This window comes from Arvicola amphibius, chromosome 2 (genome assembly GCF_903992535.2).
Source record: "Arvicola amphibius chromosome 2, mArvAmp1.2, whole genome shotgun sequence".
Lineage (NCBI taxonomy): Eukaryota > Metazoa > Chordata > Mammalia > Rodentia > Cricetidae > Arvicola > Arvicola amphibius.
Window position 1 is genome coordinate 108,720,461 of NC_052048.2, and position 12,590 is coordinate 108,733,050.

Below are 12,590 nucleotides of genomic sequence, written 5' to 3' on the forward strand. Positions count from 1 at the left end.
AAGAATCAAAAATGAAGACTTCCAATTGAAGACTCTATAAAATTGACTGGTCTTTTTTGGTGTCTACTGGCCATCTGAATGAACTCTAGATTTAACTCTGATTAACAGAGTCTGAGAGGTCAGTATGAAATAATCTGGTCACTGGCCGGGCGGTGGTGGCGCACGCCTTTAATCCCAGCACTCGGGAGGCAGAGGCAGGCGGATCTCTGTGAGTTCGAGGCCAGCCTGGTCTACAAGAGCTAGTTCCAGGACAGGCTCTAAAAAAGCTGCAGAGAAACCCTGTCTCGAAAAACCAAAAAAAAAAAAAAAAAAAAAAAAAAAAGAAATAATAAAGAAATAATCTGGTCACCCAGACTAGTTCCCAGAGTTGTTCATTCCTGGGGTCTGTTGGCCCAAGTCACTTTGGTATGACTTTGCTACCAGAACATTCCCATACCCAGGCCATAATTGCTGCAAAGACCATTAAGGCCAGCAACACCAACGAAGCAACTCCATTAACTTCTCAAGAGGATGAAATTATGTCCATGCTGCTTCCTCCTTACCTGCTTTGAGGCAGTTACAAGATCACTTGATCCTCCCGTTCAGTGACACCTTCTCTGATGCAATGCTCACCAACATCAACCACTTCCAGCTAGTCCAGATTTTGCCAGACTCTGGTCCACTGTGCTTCAGAATAAGCCCATTCAAAAGTGTGAACTAAGAAAAATGTTAGGCCCTTCCCTCATCTAAAAACATGGCAGCTATGTTATCCATACACACATTCTCCTGAAAAGGAGAAAGAGCCCCTCCATGATTGCAGAAAATTATAACAGAAGTTTTCTTTTTTTCTCTGCTGGACTTAAAAGTTCTCCTGATTTCAGATCTGTTATCTTTTCACTGGTGGGAGCTGAAGCCTACAACAAGGGGGACAGACATTCACATCAAGAGATCAAAGTAACAACAATACATGGAGAAAGGGAACTGCTTATCTCAGAGAACAAAGAAATTTTAAAAAATCGAATATTCCTACTCCTATAAGCTGTCTAGGCCCCCATTATGGCAGTGGTGCATTGCCAAGCTCCCACAGAGTCACGTCCTGTGAGTCAGGGAAGCCAACTTGTAGACCAATAAGCTGGCCTAGGTGAAGATATAGCATTGCAGCTCCATTTCTTACCCCCAGAAGGTTTGTTTACACTCCAAGTGTTTAAGTTCCCTAATATAAGCCAGAAAAGAAAAGTAAAACTGTGAAGGGGCTCCTGAAAACCAGGAGACTGGCAGATTACCACAGATAGGACAGTAATAATTCCAGAGAATTGCAATTCCCAGGTTCAACCCATTTGAAAATACTGCCTACAGTAATTCCTGCAAATATTTCCTAGGCCTGAGGTTGCTAACACTGGCCCAACTAGCTAAAAAAGCCTGTCTGCACTGGGCTTGGAACAACAACAACAACAGCAACAACAACAACAAAAGGCTGATACAACAATTAGATGTTCCGTTCATTTGAAAATTGAATCTAGAAGTGGACTTTACTGGAATTCAACCCAGTAGAGATTCCTGATACTTGCTGGTTATAAGATGTACCACTTCAGGCAAGATAGATTTTTTTCCCACCTTCACCATGAGTTAACTTGTATTATTGTATGGCACACATGGTACCATCCCTAATCTTCAGGCTGAATTGAAAAGGATAAATAGCAATTTGTGGTGGCATATGCCTTGAATCCCATCATGTGGGAGTCAGAGGTAGGCAGATCTCTGAGTTCAAGGCCAACATGGTCTACACAGTAAATTTTAGGACAACAAGGGCTATGTAGTAAGAACCTGTCTTGAAAACAAAAAGAAAAATCAATAAATAGAATTTTAAAACAGCACTGGTCAAACGTTGCCAATTAACAGTCTTTTGTTAAACAACTTCTGCCACTCGTACCATTTATGGTACCATAAGTGTTTGTACATACCTATTGTATGTACCAAACATGTGGTTGCTCTCTGTCTTAGTCAGTGTTCTGTTGCTATGAAACAAAACCACAAACATGGCATCTCTTATACAGGAAAGCATTTAATTGGGGCTGGCAAGCAGTTTCTGAGCTTTATCCCATTAACATCATGACAGGGAATATGGTGACACACCGGTGGAAAAAAATGTTGCATAAGGAGTTGAGAGTTCTATATCTGGATCTGTATAAGGAAAAAAAAAAGAGAGAGCCACTGGGCTCTTGAAATCTTTAAGTCTACTTCCAGTGACACACTTCTCCAAAAAATTGATCAAGCATTCACATCTATGTGACTATGGCGGTAATTCCTATCAAACCTCTACTCTTTTCTTTTAAGATCATGTTTGGTCTCCTCCCAAATGACTAATCTGAAAGAACTCAGGGGGCCCCTGATTGTGTGGACACACCTGCCTTCAGCAATTATTGAAAGACTTGGCTAACACTACACTCAGAAATTCCTGAAATTGTAGGTATCAAGCTATGAATGCACCACACCCACAAGGCAGCTGTTCACCCAAACCAGAAGTGAACCATGATAGCTGATCCGATCAGCTTCTGAAACTCACCATCACAAAATGATCTTAGGATCGAAACATCTGCTTTCTGATGTCCTTCCTGATCGTGTGGGTGATAATCTGTGATCCTGTAATATAATATAAATTAGTCTGGAGAACAACCTTGTCCCAGGGCAACTCATATTTCTAGACTCTGATTAGTATGACTAACTGTTCCCTAGAGGGAATTTACCTCATATACTCCAATGGGTGTTTCTATTGAAAAATAGGCCAGCAACAGATCATTCCTCAGACCATCATTGATAGAAATGCCCACACCATCACAGCAGCCTGTGTTTCCTTTTGAAGAAGGCCCCAGCTAGTGACAGCCTTTGGATAATTGGCCAAAGGATAATGGAATGATTGTGGATTGTGAGGAAGCCTATTGATCTTAAATACTGTCATAAGGGGACTTTTCCACAAAAGCGGCCAGCAAGTAAACTCACGCAGGGGGACACGTTGTTTGGGCCACAAAGGGCCTTTGATGGGGGTTGGGGGAGGAAGGTAAAATGGAAGAGAAAATATAAAAAAAAAAACATGTTTTCAAATGCTAGCTTTAGGAAAAGCTATCCATGAGTTTCTTTACCTATGTCAGTATTTATGGATATGCTTTACACAATCCATATTATTTGTTCTATAAAAGGAATGACTAACTATAGTCTGACTAATAACACAAAAGGGACAGATTTAACTGAACCACCTGCACAGATCATAAAATAGGGTCTAATATGTAAAGACCAAAAAAAAAAAAAAAAGACCCTGTACAAATTAGTTAAAAGAACAGTAGTCTCTAATTGTGTGTACTTTACCTGCCTCAAGTGTATCTCTACTTGCTACCCAGGAATAAACTGAAGTCTGGAATTCTTGGCTACTTACTTAGATGTGCTCCCAGGAAATGGAGTGCAGCATACTTATGTCTCTTATATCCAAGGAATAATAATAATAACAATAATAATAATAATAACAATAATAATAATAATAATACCTATTTTAGTTTTATAATTCCTGTTAGGAATGTCCCTGAAAAAATCTATAACCACCAGTGCTAATGTAATAGGCAGTCAACAAGACCAATATAGGCTTGTCTCTATTCAGGTCAAGAAAAACTTAATTATTGTTCAGGAAAGTTTTGTCACTCTTATCAATGGAATAGATTCTTTGACAAGAGTGGTCCCCTGAAGTGCTATGGTTAGGGTTAGGGTTAGGAGTACAAATGAGCCAGTTAAATTCATAAGATATTATGAAGGTGAAGAGGAAATGAAAAAGAACAAGGTAGAAAAGGTCAGTTATTAGATACTGATTTATTTTGTAAATTAGTTAAAGTGCTGCTTCTACTGCTTGTTTGCTAAGCATTATTTCACTTGTTAACTGGAATAGAATAACCAGGAGGAATAGATGAAATAATGGGTCATTGTTCTTAACAACCTGTTGACTACTATGTATAAGTATCTGTAAAAAGTTGCTTGTTTGCCTGCCATCCCTTATGGCTTTAGGATATAAAATAAAAGTGCATTCTGTACCCGGTAAAAAAGCCTTTCAGGAGCTGTCTTGGATTTGGTCCACTGTAACATCTATTCTCTTCCACTCTCATTGATATTGAAGTGGTTATTCCAGAAAGGTTCCTACAACACTACAAAGACAAGATAAAGGCTTACAAGCTAGTATACTTTGCTAGAAGTCCTGAACAAGCAGAGTCACAAACCAGGAAGAAACATCCCAGGTTGAATTTGACAGTCACTGTGAATTCAGAAAGGGAGCACAACAAATGTATTGTGATTAGTCTAACTCATCCAGTATCTTTTGCTTGGAGTTGGAGATTTCATTGAGCAATATGACACTTTTGTAGCAAGCTAAAATATGAAAAAAGGATTTAGTATTATGGTTCATTAGAAACTTTGCTTTAGAATGAAATAAAAACAGAAATGGGGAAGCAGTTTCCAGGATGAAGACGGGGCCCCGCGACATCAACTCCAACTGGTTATTATGATGTCATATTTTTGTAGCGCTAATATTTGGCCTGTTTTTTGGTACCAATTGCACAGAACACTTTTGAATGGTGCACATTTTTGACAACATTCTGGCCTCATTTTCTAAAAAAATTCAGAGGCTGGACACATTTTTCCTAGATGAAATGTTACCCTGGGTATTCTACCATCATTTCCTTTCACAGGAACCCCTGGGAAGAAAAGTCGCCCCTATGTCAGCTGGAAGCAATCTTGGATGACGACGCCCCCCCTCCCAACAAAGTTTACCCTCAGGTTTAGGGACACTAATTGGTGGCTCGTATAGGGTGGTCGGGTTGTGGAAGGCTTTATATGGACTCAGGGGTATAAATTATGTGTATATATATATGTATATATATATATATATATATATATATATATATATATATATATATATATATATATAAAAGGAGGGGAGGGATTAACTGGTGATCTGAAGGAATAATTGATTTTTGTGAGTTATTGTTTTTTAAAAAACTATATGAGTGTTGATTCTTGTATATTGATATATTGAACATTGTATGAGAGTATGATACTACCTCTGTTTGAAACAATTGTTATATTGACATTGTTTACTATATTGCAATGTACATCTCTATCTCTGATACTATTTATGTAATGACATTGTTTACTATATTGCAATGTACATCTCTACCTCTGATATTACTTATGTAATGACATTGTTTACCATATTGCACTGTACATTTCTACCTCAGATATTATTTATGTAAGGACCCTGTTTACATTTGGAAATCATTGTCTTCATTTATTGCACAGTTGTCTATTCTATTAGTCATACAGTTACATAAGTGTTAAGAATTATATGTTGGTCATATTTATATTTAGGACAATCAGGTTTTTTAGACACATAGAGGTTGTATTTAGTATAGATAGCATAATCTTCAACCTCTTTGAAGAGCTGTAGAACATGGCCTTTAATCTAACCTAGAGTTTTGTATTTATGAGACACAATCACTCCTGGCAACAATGCTCTATTCCCGAGAGAACGTTGAGCACCAAAGACACTCCACTGGGAGTTTGTCTTCTACTTGGCAGAACTGGCCTTGGGGCAAAGAAAAGCCCATACCTCCATTACTGACTAAACTACGAAATATCCATAAGTGGATAAAACAGAATTGTCTTATCTTGCCAAGACAGGATAGGATTGTTCTACTAAAGGTTCCTCGCCATTGTATAATGGTATGTCAGGTTTTTTCAGGCCTCAGCCAAAGTTGGCTGCCTCAACATTGCTATCAAGACTTCGTGTGGTTGCCCAGGTAGTCAATTGTCTCTGTCTTCTGTTGCACATTTTGGAAGTTTCTCGTTTGTGCTTCCTGGTTGCTTTGGTAATTTTACTCTCCTTCTCAGATCTTTGATGGGGTTGAAGATTAGATAATGGTAGCTACCTTCTAGATTATTTAGACTTCCCAAAGTAGAGTGATTAGAAAAAATTTTTGTTATATACTCCTCGCCTGATAGTTTACTTCTTGTAATTTTATATGATCTGTTCCCATTGTATATAGTTGTATTTGGTTTCTGAATTTGTCTTATTTAGACAAAAGGGGGAGATGTTGGGGCAGCTGGCCCAATCCCTGCGTTCAGGGGCGTGGCTGCCCCAGCGGAGTAGCATACCCCTTAAATAGGATCGGGGCGCCGGAAGGAGCCCCGTTTGGTTCTCCCCTGCGTACCTTCTGCTCCGCTGGACCCTTGGTTCTGTAAGTTTCCTTATTTTCCCTTGTATTAAAACTGATTTATTATAAAGGACTATCGTGGTTATTCCCTAACCCCTATAACCGCTGGTACCTTTGCCGGTACAACACATCTTACTCTGAATAATAGGATAGGTTCTGTTTCCCTAAACAACTACTAAACTTAGTTCTGCTACTTAATTATACTCCATTTATGTCCAGATCTAAAAGTATGAATGAAAAAGACTAATCTGAGCTAACCCAGACTTGTTTTGAATGCACATGTCATAATATATACTGCATGCTAGAATTGAACTCCTATGTGGCATCCTTTTCGTACCATCTTATTTATGCCAGTGCATACATGCAAATGATTAACATCAGAATTATTACAGGAAAAGATATACACAGTGAGAAAAGGATGCATAATCCAAGCTTGTCAATGAGTCAGTGAAGATATAAACCCACCTAAATGTATGCCTAGAAATAAGCAATTCTTTCTCTTGAATCCCATCAAAACAAACAAACAAACAACAACAACAACAATTGGAACTCTGGCATGTCCTCACTTACTGCTGCTGTTGAAGGTCATCTGATCTGATTAATCCATTTGCTTCATATTCAGTGTTGCCTTACACCTATTTCATCATTGAATAAGAGACCATAAACCGGGAAACATCCAACATACATAACATCCACTGGTAAACTATTCATGAAGAATAATCTGCCTTCTTATTCTGTTTTTATAATTTTGACAAATAGACACTCTAGTGATAAAAGGGCATTGTATACAGATTTAACTACCACACTGAGTTTTCTTTCAGGGATGAGAACAATTATGGCAGAGGAACAAAGCCATTTACCAGAGCTCTTATTGTTGTCTATACCTGAATGGAACCATGATTTTTTTTTTTATTATTGCGGTTGTAATGTACCATATAGCAAATTATATGTTAAATATTCACTATTTGTTATATGATTGGCTAGTGAGATCTTATATTAGCTTTAAAAAGTGTTGCAAATGTCCTCAATTCCATTTGCTAATAAAAATAAACATTTTATTCATAACTATCTTCTTCTTGGTTTTCTTTTATTAGATCTTATAAAAGGAGAATATGTCCACATGCCAAAGAATATCAAATCTTGCATCTGAAATTGATCAAGTGATGTAAATGAGGCTATCAGCTAGATCTATTGAGATACAGAACAACTTCTGTATGATGCACAATATGGATAAGGATGGATAAGGATGCACAATTATAGCACAAGAGAAAGATGAACACAATAGTAGACAATCATACAGCCTATCATACACTGCCCACAATGTGTTACCAAATATTGTTACTGCCTCTGTGTTGGTAGACATTTTGAAAGGAGACACTAGAAGAAGGTAGGAAAAAACAGCTAATATTAGTTTTAGGCCATATCTTTTCAAGTTCCCTGTTCCTGGTAACCTTCTGGTTTTGGATAAATAAATGGAATAAGCTTTAGAAAGGGAATAGAGAAATCTAGAATGCACCCATTTGTTTGTTTTTGACAAGACCTTTGACTCAGGGTTTTGATTTAAGAAAATTAACTTATCTTTAAAAGACCACAGGAACTGTGAATTCATCCATACACTTTATACAGAAGGTCTGATACCTTACCACTTGAATGTATTTCAGATTGTCTTAGGGTTTCTATTGCTGTGACGTGACACCATGACCTTAGAAACTCATATAAAAGAAAATCATTTAATTGAGGTAGCTTATTTTTTCAAAGGTTTAGACCATTGTTATAATGTTGTGACATATTGGCATGCAGGAAGACATGATACTGGAGAAGTAACCTTGTGTCTACATCATGCAGACAAAAGGAAGTGAATTAAGACATTGTGCAGTTTTTTGAGCATACATAATATGACTATAATTATCTGTCCTGGCCGGGCGGTGGTGGCGCACGCCTTTAATCCCAGCACTCGGGAGGCAGAGGCAGGCGGATCTCTGTGAGTTCGAGACCAGCCTGGTCTACAAGAGCTAGTTCCAGGTCAGGCTCCAAAGCCACAGAGAAACCCTGTCTCGAAAAACCAAAAAAAAAAAAAAATTATCTGTTCTGTCCCTTTAATAGACAAACCACGCCCAATCCCTCGCTGCTTGCAGCCTTGGTCTTCTCCATCTTTTGCTGAAGGGGCAGCTTCTGCCTCTCCCCTACTTCTCCCCTTACCTCTCTCTCTCTCTCTCTCTCTCTCTCTCTCTCTCTCTCTCTCTCTCTCTCCTCCTCCTCCTCCTCCTCCTCCTCCTCCTCATCCTCCCCTAGTCTCCCCCTTTCCCTTCCCCTTCATAACCCACCTAATAAACGTCCAACTTTACTTTACATGATGTGCCTATCTTTTGCCTTCCCCCCGCCCACATGGCTAGCCACTAGGGACGCCCAGGAAACCAGCCACCTTTGGAGACCTGCTGTGTGGTCTCGTGCCCCAGCCCTGCTCAGGACTGGCAACTCTCGTGGCCTGCTGCCCCCTGCCTGCTGGGGATCCCGCAGCAATTTTAATTTTTAATAATTCATTACAACGACCTTAAGCCTACTTCCGCAGTGACACACTTTCTCCAATGAGACCACACCTACTACAAGAAGGCCACATCTCCAAATAGTGGCACTACCTTTGAGTACATTTACTTTCAGTCCACCACACAGATGTATCCTGATTGGAATAGCTATTATTCTTCATTGGGTTCCAACTGAATGATGGGAGCTATTAGTTTATCTGACTTTCAAAAGTATCTGTGTCCTTGGGGCCACATTTAAAAATGTTAAACTTTACTGTTTCTGGAGCTAAAGTGACAGGAGACACTATTTTTTTAAGCCTAAGATTTAAAAGAAGATTGAGCCTTGTTTGAATTATGGGTCAATAAAGACAGGCAGGCAGGAACACAGCCATTTTTTTTGTGATTCTTTTTAATTGTGACATCTAGAATAATGCTGCCTTTCCTTCCACATGAAGATTTTGAAATACTTAAGACAGTTGTAGTCATTCTATTATGAAATAAAAAGTCAAGTGCCAGATTTACATCTGATATTTACACTCTATCCACAGGCTTCAAAACCTAACTGCAGTCCTAATGGGAAAGAAAAATTTCCTCTCATTCTTTGGTGGGCAACAACAAGTAATTGGTTTAGCTTGTGGTTCAAGGCTTTGCTGATTAAACAAAAACTGCTTAGCGTAGAAGGAGAAACACTGTGTGTGGTGGGTAAGTAGGTAGGTGGGTGCAAGAAAGTCAGTACTGATTCTCCTCCCTGGCTCTCAAGATACATCTAAAAATGTCACAGTGACATTCAGGAGGAGCTTCATCAATGGTTGGTTCTTTCCTAGTTTCTGACTTTGGGAATTCTTTCCAGGTATTACAACTTTTCTTACCTTTAAGGATATTGTAGTGAAAAGCAAAGGAACTAAAGTGTGTGGTGGATTTGTGTGGCAGAAATGGAAAAGCTCTTTATTAAGTCTTATTTTGCTTCTACTTCCATATATGAATAATAACTTTCAGACTTCTGTACAGTTGATGAGGATCCTGAGTTCTAGGAAGTGACCTGTAAGCAAAAATGCCAAATTTCAGTAATCTCTTACATTACTCCCACCTTTAAAAAAGATTTCTGGTCTCTGAAATGACGTGATCAACAGTAAGAAACTAAAGTGTTTAACTTGAGGGGAAAATGAGAGCTAGAGACACTGAGGGAAGATACTGATGTGGGGTGACTTTCTGTATGTTGTCAATATGTTTTATTACTATTGTTCAATAAAAAAGATGATTGGACCAATAGCCACGCAGAAGAGAGCCAGGTGGAAAATCCAAACAAAGATACAGGGAAAAAGAAGGTAGAGTAATAGAGATGGCAGCAGCCACCAGTGAAGCAAGATGTGAGATAAAAGCCATGAGCCTCATGGTAAAATATAGACAAATAGAAATGTGTTAATTTAAATTTTAAGACTAGGTAATAACAAGCCTGAACTTGTAATTAATATTAAGCCTTTGAGTTATATATATATACACGTATATATAGCAGGACCAGAAACCCCCACAATGTGAGGCTCTCAAATTTCCATAGGGCCTGAGAAAGTTTTAAAAAAATGTTCTAAATGCACAGAAATGGAGCTGCATAGAGCTTAGTCTCACAGTCTTATGCCAGCAGCAGTACAAAGATGTGCCTCCCAATAGTTACCTGCAATATGGGACTGGCCACCTCCCACCATGTGCTAAGCCGTGTGGTGTGTTTCCATACTCTCACAGAGGCCTTGGTACAGAGAGACTAATCAGTCTGTGGTTTATGGAAGAATTAGCTTTTGCTCATAGATACAAAACAGGTTTGAGTACCTTCTGCACACAACCTGATGGCAGCATTGGGGATGGGGATAAGCATGACAATCATTGCTACCTCTGCCATGTTGAAACGCTGAGTGGGTCAGAAAAAAGCAGCCAAAGCAGCCACTCTGGTCCTAGTCATGCTTATTTTACATTTAAAGCAGTGATCAAAAAGGGATTTCAGATATACAATAAAGTCAAATTAATTCAAAAATTAATATCTAAATGGGCCACATTATGCTCAACTAATGTACATAGGCTTAACAAAAACAGAAAATGGTTATAAAGAGTTATAAAATATTTAAAAATAAAGTCATTAAAGAGACAGTAAAAAGAGTATAAAAGAAATGGGCCATGTAGAGATAAAAAAGAGACAGCGAGTCTGGATTATGTACACTATTGTGGTTTATTTTTCAGTTTCTTGACTGTTAATGACCTTATTTCAGAAAGACATTTGATTGTGTAGGCTGCTAAGCTAAACAAGCATTAAGGTATCTCTTTGGAAAAGAAGTTTTGCCTTTCTACAGAAGATGAGAAGCTATGGATTCCTTCCAGGCTAATATAATTCCATTCAGTCGGACACCCTGAGTGGTCTCCATGGGGACAATGAACCAGGAGATCCAACATCCAGAAGAGGTTCAAAACAACTGGCTGAGACTGTGCAGCCCCATAGACTGCTACAGCCAATGTTTAACCATAATTCTAATTTTTTTCAGGATCCCCGTAATATTACCATTGTCCCCAACCAGCAGAAAGTAGTATAGAAAACTATGCCCAACTTCTTAAAGTATTGTTTATAATTTTTTTATTTATTCAAGGGGGTGAGTTACAAATGGTTAATGCTCATAGTCAATCTCTTTCAAAATAAAAAGGGGGCTATGATTAAAAAGGTAGATTATTCAATTTATTTTAATCCAAAAAACAACTGTTAATCTCAAAATACTTTACATTGATAAAGATTTTGGTTTATTGATACAAATATTTCAGGTCAATTTTGTTATGCCATTCTGATATTTCTACTCTTGTTAAAGCATTATGTTTATGTACCTGATTTAAAAATTTAATGTATAGTTAAAAATACAAATAGTCATTTAGAATAGTCAAACTTACAATCATGTCAGTTAGGTTTTCTAGATATGTTTCAAATAGATAGGCAATATTCAAAGACTGAAAATATACAGAATATGGCATTTAAAATATATTAAGAACTTAGATTGTTCTTGACAGTGAGACACGTTTGTTCCTAACAGCAAAAATTACTTCAAGAGGTTTATTGGAATGGAAGAAGCCATGGGGAGTTTTCTTTTGATGTGGTGAGACCAGCCATTTGATCAAGAAACTGCTCTTCCTTGGACTGACTGCTTTACAATATGCTATATGAACTGGACTCTGAATCTAATTTCCAGGAATAAAGGTCCCAGATGGCAATGTGTCAAGAGGTAGAAGAGAAGATGATAAATAAAACAGGGAAATGGAACCAGGAGGTCTTGTATAAGGTAATGACTTATGCCGCACAAGTTTCTTAAAAAGTACAGCATCTCACAACTATTTGCAGTAGGGAAATGGCTGAAGTAAGCAGAAAACTAAATCAGACAATGTTGACAAAGAGAATATAGGAAAATGCTAATCCTAAAGATACAAGAAGGAAGATTACCAACCAAAACCACCATGACCAAATTAATTAAACTAAGGAACTAATTAAAATGAGCATTTTTTATTCACCTACACAGGCTGTTTTCCCCTAAAGACAGGGTTCAAGTGATCAACATTGGATGTGAGGAAGAAAAGGTTTTTATAGCTCAGAAGTGAGGGGATTTGGTGCATAAATAAGTGGGCTTATAAAAGCATGACATAAGCATAACCAAGTGATCATAAAAAGGTAGTCATAACATCAGGTGGTTATAATAACTATTAGAAAGAAGGGTAGGGTTGCCATATGTTCAGAACAATCTTTTGAAACAAAGGCATACTTCCTGGAACAGGCAGTACAGAAAATTTGTAGTTAAGGTGACAGGTGGGATATAATCTGTCCTTG